Raw genomic sequence first — 6,000 nt, 5'->3', positions numbered from 1 at the left:
ATAGTGTCTTTTAAGGTACAAAGGTTTTAAATTTCAATTAAGGCCAATTTATCTGTTATTTTCTCTTGTTGCTTATGCTTTTGGTGTTATATTAAAAAAAAAATGATTGCCAAATCCAGTGTTACAAGGATTTTCCTTTATGCTTTCTTCTAAGAGTGTTTTTAGTCTCAGCTCATATATGTAGGCCTTTGATCTATATGAATTAATTTTTGTGTATGGAATAAGGTAAGGTTTCAACTTCATTCATTTGTATGTGTGTGTCCAGCTTTCCCAACATAAATTGTTGAAAAGACTGTCCTTTCCCTATTGAATGCTTTTGATATCCTTTTCAAAAGTCAAGGGTTTCTATCAAGGCTGTCTATTTTATTCCATTGATCTGTCTTATGCCTGTGTGGTACAATTTTTTATTACCAGCAGAAATGCTGTCGACTTGACCGAAGGAGACAGAGACAGGACAAGAAGAAGGAAGGTCATGGGATTTATGGAATTCTACAGGACAGACTCGTAAAGTTATCCAAGTGCAAACATGTGTTATCCTTCCAGAAAAGGAAAAAATAACCTTAAAAGTGGCTCAGGGATTGTCAGGGCTGCTACTGCCATTATGGGCCCTAGGGCACAGCTTAGGGGTCAGGGCTACTTGACCCTCAGTTTCAGTGCTGAAGTTTCATCTTCACTCCTGAAGGTGAAGGGGATGCACTTGGTGGTCCCAGAAAGCAGGGCCACACAGGTGGATCCAAAGGACAGGGCATACAGCCAAAACAGATTACCTGTGTCTTAAGATCTACTAGGATCTACCCTGCTAGGTTTTAGACTTGCTTGGGATCTGTGACTCCTTTTCTTTTCTTTTCTTTTTTAAACTGAGGTTTAATTGACATATAATTATATGAGCTTCAGGCGTACAATATAATTATTTCATATTTGTATACAATGGAAAATAACCACCACGAGAAATCTAGTCATCACTGATCAACATACATAGTTACACATTTCTTTTTTCTTGTGTTGAGAACTTTTAATTAAGGTTTACTCTTAGCAACTTTCAAATATGCAATCCAGTATTATAAATGTACTTTCCATTATATACAGTACATCCCATTACTTATTTATTTTGTAACTGGATGTTTTTATCTTTTAAACCTCTTCACCCACTTCAACCTTCCCTCATGCCCCTCTCCCCTCTGGCAACCGCTAGTTTGTTATCTGTATCCACGAGCTTGGGGGTTTTGGTGTTATTGTCATAATTTGATTGTTTTTTTAAATTAAAAAATGCTTATTTATTTTTGAGAGAGAGAGAGCAAGTGAGGGAGAGACAGAGAAAGAGAGGGAGACAGAATCTGAAGCAGGCTCCAGACTCTGAGCTGTCAGTGCACAGCCTGACATGGGGCTCGAACTCACAAACTGCGAGATCATGACCTGAGCTGAAGTAGGATGCTTAACCTACTGAGCCACCCAGGTGCCCTCACCCATGCTGCTTTCTTTTTTTTAGATTCCACATAGCTACAACATAGTTGGTCCCTGATGGCATTATGCTAAATGAAATGTTAGACAGTTAAAGACAAATTCTATATGATTTCACTTATATATGGAGCCTAAAAAACAAAACAAATGTGACTCCTTTCCTTTCTTCTATTCTTCCCTTTGAAATGAGCATGTCTATCCCTTGTCTGTCTCACCATTATATTGGGGAAAGATATAACTTGTCTGGTTTTACAGATTTACAACTGGAGTTAATTTTTTTCTCAGGATAAATTGTACCTTGAGATTCCCTCATACCTGATTTAGATGAGATTTGGATGAGATTTTGGACTGAGAGTTGATATTGGAATGGGTTAAGACTTTGGGTTTGTTGAGATGGAGTGAGCATATTTAACTTGTTAAAAGGACATGGATTTGGGGGATGCAGAAGGCAGAATGTTATAGGCTGACATGTGTCTCCATCCACCCCCCAATTTGGAGATAATGTATTTAAAATAAGGTCACATGGGTGGGCTCTCATTCAATATGGCTGATGTCACTATAAGAAGAGGAGATGAGAACACAGACATGCACAGAGAGAAGACAGTATGACAACACAGGGAGAAGACAATCATCTACAAGCCAGAGAGAGAGAGGCCTCACACCTTGCTGACATCTTCATTGCAGACCTCTAGCCCCCAGGATTATGAGGAAATACGTTTCTGTTATTTAAACCACCCAGTCTGTGGTACGTTGTTGTGGCAGTCTTGGCAAACTAATACATTGCTTTTATCATGATGAAAGAATTTCCTTGTATCCTTAATTTGTTGACTGTTTTTAATCATGGAAGGGTGTTGAATTTTGTCAAATTTTTTTTCTGCATCAGTTGAGATGATGGTGTGTTTCCCCCCTATCTCTTGTTCTATTATGTGTTCTATTACATTCATCAGTTTTTCTATGTTGAACCATCCTTGCCTTCCAGGAATAAATTTAACTTGGTCATGATATATAATCCTTTTAATATGCTGCTGAATTTAGTTTGCTGGTATTTTGTTGAGGACTTTTCATCAACATTCATAAGGGATATTTTTCTGTACATTTATCAATGGGTGGTCCTGGTGAAAGGCTGGAAGATGGGAAGAAGGGAGAAATTTTTTTCATCTTGGCTTCTGGTAATGTCCCCAGCAGTGGCAGTAATAGTGGCAAATGAATACGGCTCTAGGTTTCCTGGTCTAGCAATGCAGTTCCTGCAGTCATTCCAGAAGTCTTGGCCCTGTGGCATTTGGGGGCTCTGGCTCCAATCTTGGCAGGCACAACAGTGGGACAACTTAGGCTCCTAGATTCTTATGGTTTTGGTTGGAGAGTGAACTCCTGACATCCTGCAATGGGTTAGCACTGGTTCCAAAAAAAAATCCCCCCAAGAGTGGTAATGGATTCCCAGACGTGTTAAGTAACCTCATCTTCCCTGTTTTATGCCCCAAAGCCTTCTATCACTTTTGTATTCAGTTTCTTAAGTTCAGTTTCTGCGCTCTCAATATTTGACATGGTTTCAGTTTTTCTGATTGGATACTGACTGAAACACCTTCTAATTTTAGCTTGCTAATTTTTTTCCTAATCAGTTGTGGTTGTTGAATTTTACAAAAATATTTTCTGGAATCTGTCAAGATGATTGGTTTTTTCCTTCCCTTTCATGTGTTTAAATAATAAATTGGAAAAGAAGATTTCTTAAAAACAAATTATTCTTGCATTCTGGGGATACATTCTACTTGGTTGTATTTTTTTTCTTTTAGTGCATTGCTTGGTTCAATCTACTAAAATTTTAATTAAGATTCTTTTCTCTTAATTTCTGAATTCAGATTTCTAAGATTTATACTTATGAGATTATCAGGAGTTGACATTTTTTTCTGTGAGAGTCAAGACAGTGAGTACTACACTGTGCAACCAGACAGTCTCCATAGCAACTATTCAACTTGGCTGTTTTCATAGCCACAGTTAGCACATAAACAGATGATCGCTGTGCATGTTCTAATAAAACTTTATTGACCACCTAAATTAATTTATGAACACTGAAATTTCAATTTTATGTAACTTTTGCATGTTACCAATATTATTCTTTTGAGTTTTTTTTCAGCTTTTGAAAATTGTATACTATTCTTAGGCTACAGGTTATGTAAAAACACTTGGCAGGCTGGATTTGTTCACAGGCTTATCCCTGATTTTTTTTTTTCTTTTTGGAGAATCATCCTCATTTGGTTTGGAATCAGTGTTATATTAATGGTGTTCGATGAACTTTGAAGTTTTTTATGCTTCAGAGCAGTTAAAATTACATGGAAAGCATCCTTTCACTGAAAGTGGTAGAATTAGTTCATAAGACCACATTAGACTTGGCACATTTTGGGGAATTAGATTATTGAATATCTTTTCCGATTTTCTCTACTTATAAACTTTTTTCTTTTAAAAAAAATTTTAAGTTTACTTATTTATTTTGAGAGAGAGACAGAGAGAGTGAGCAGGGGAGGGGCAGAGAGAGAAGGAGAGAGAATCGTAGGCAGGCTCCAACTGTCAGCGTTCGATGCTCAAACCCATGAATGGTGAGGTTATGGCCTGAGCCGAAATTAAGAGTTGGATGCTTAACTAAGCCACTAGGTGCCCTCCACTTACAAACTTTCAGCTTATGAACTACTCCAGATATAAAGCTGGTCCTCTTGCCACCAGTACAGTATTTGTGTTTGGAAAGCCATTCTGTCTGTGGTGTGGAGAATGGATTGGGCTGGGGCGAGTGAATGCTGGAGGGAAAGCACTGTTGTCCCCGAAAAGATGGTGGGGGCCAAGACTGCGGCAGTGCCTGGTGGATGAAAGAGGTGAGACAGACTGCAGAAACATTTAGGAGGTGTGTTGGGAGCTTTCAAGACCCCTTCCACGTTCAACAATTGACTAGGAGGAGGATTTACAGGGCCTTTGTCATGCTGCAGAGTCTTCTCGGTGTCATTGTTACATGCTTGGTGTCTTTTCTTGAAAAACAAAACCAAGGAAGACACAGAAGGACGAAGTGCATTATCAGATAGTTGGTGTTCACCTGCTGATGTGGAGCCTGTAGTCTCCTTTCTTAGGCACCTGCCAAGTCAAATTTATGCACAATAAGTCATTTATTAATGGAAACTTACAAGGGGGCTATATATTTAGCTTTGAGTGGAAGGTTTTCAAAGTCTATACGAAGAGGGATCCTCAGTCTGATCCTTGAAGTATGAAATAGCTACAGATGGAAAGGAGGGAAGCCATATCCCAAGCAGAGAACACAGCGTGGGCAAAGGCATGGAGCAGGAAAGGGTCTGGTGGGTTCATGGACCCGCGTACTTCCTGTGACTGGAGCCTACGGAGAAAGCAAGAGAAAGGCCTGGAAGGTCTGATGGGTCAAATTGCTCAGGGGCCTGGTCCTATAAGAAAATTTTTTCGGTAGCAAAATAAAGTGATAAGGCCAATATTTTATTTTTTATTCATTTATTAAAAATGTTTTAATGCTTATTTATTTTTGAGAGAAAGAGAGAGAAAAAGAGAGAATGAACAAGCAGGGGAGGAGCAGAGAGAGAGGGAGACATAGAATTCGAAGCAGGCTTCAGGCTCAACCTCTCAACACAAAGCCTGAGGTGAGCTTGAACTCATGAACTGAGAGCTCATGACCTGAGCCAAAGTTGGAAGCTTAACCGACGGAGCCACTCAGGCACCCCAAGGCCAAGGTTTTAGAAAGATGGCTCATTATGGGGTAACAGCCCAGGAAATAGTGATAGAGGAATGAGTATAAGGAATGGCCTGGCAGAGTGGGCCCCAGGAGGGAGGGTGTGTGGAGAGCTGGGCAGCTTGAGGGGACATGTTGAGTTGCACTTGACAAGACCTAGTGACTTTTAGATGTAGGGACTCTGCAGTCAAGAGCACGTGTTTTCTTCCTTGGAAAGCTGCGGATAGCTCTGCACACAGCCCTTGGACATGACGGGCCACGAGTGGCATCCTGGTTACAGTATTAACTTGGACGAGCTACCCAGACTTCCTGTGACTTAGTTTCTTCCTTTGTAAAATGGAGGACGGTTGCATCCATTTCAGGAAGTAGATGAGTCTCATTGTTTCTTGTGAACTCTAAATGAGTTAGTACACATAAGACATTGGGGTGGGGAATGGTATACAGTAAGCACTAATCAGTGTTAGCCATTATGATTCTGGTGGGTCCTGGAAGTTTAAAGGTACACAGCTTGGTTTTTTTAATAATTAAAAAAATTTTTTTAGTGTTTTGTTTATTTTGAGAGAGAGAAAGAGCAAGCAGGGGAGGGGCGGAGAGGGAAAGAGAGAGAATCTCAAGCAGGTTCTGAGCGTCAGTGCAGAGCCCGACACGGCACTCACACTCACCAACTGTGAGATCATGACCTGAGCCAAAATCAAGAGTCAGTCACTTAACTGACTGAGCCACCCAGACACCCTGGGACGCTGTTTTCGGTCTACTAAATAGTGTTGCACAACTCGTAAATTCTTCCTTCTTCTTCCGTTCTGTTATTCTTC

Source organism: Suricata suricatta, chromosome 3 (assembly GCF_006229205.1).
Source record: "Suricata suricatta isolate VVHF042 chromosome 3, meerkat_22Aug2017_6uvM2_HiC, whole genome shotgun sequence".
NCBI classification, from domain to species: domain Eukaryota; kingdom Metazoa; phylum Chordata; class Mammalia; order Carnivora; family Herpestidae; genus Suricata; species Suricata suricatta.
Note: the sequence above shows the minus strand (reverse complement) of the source record.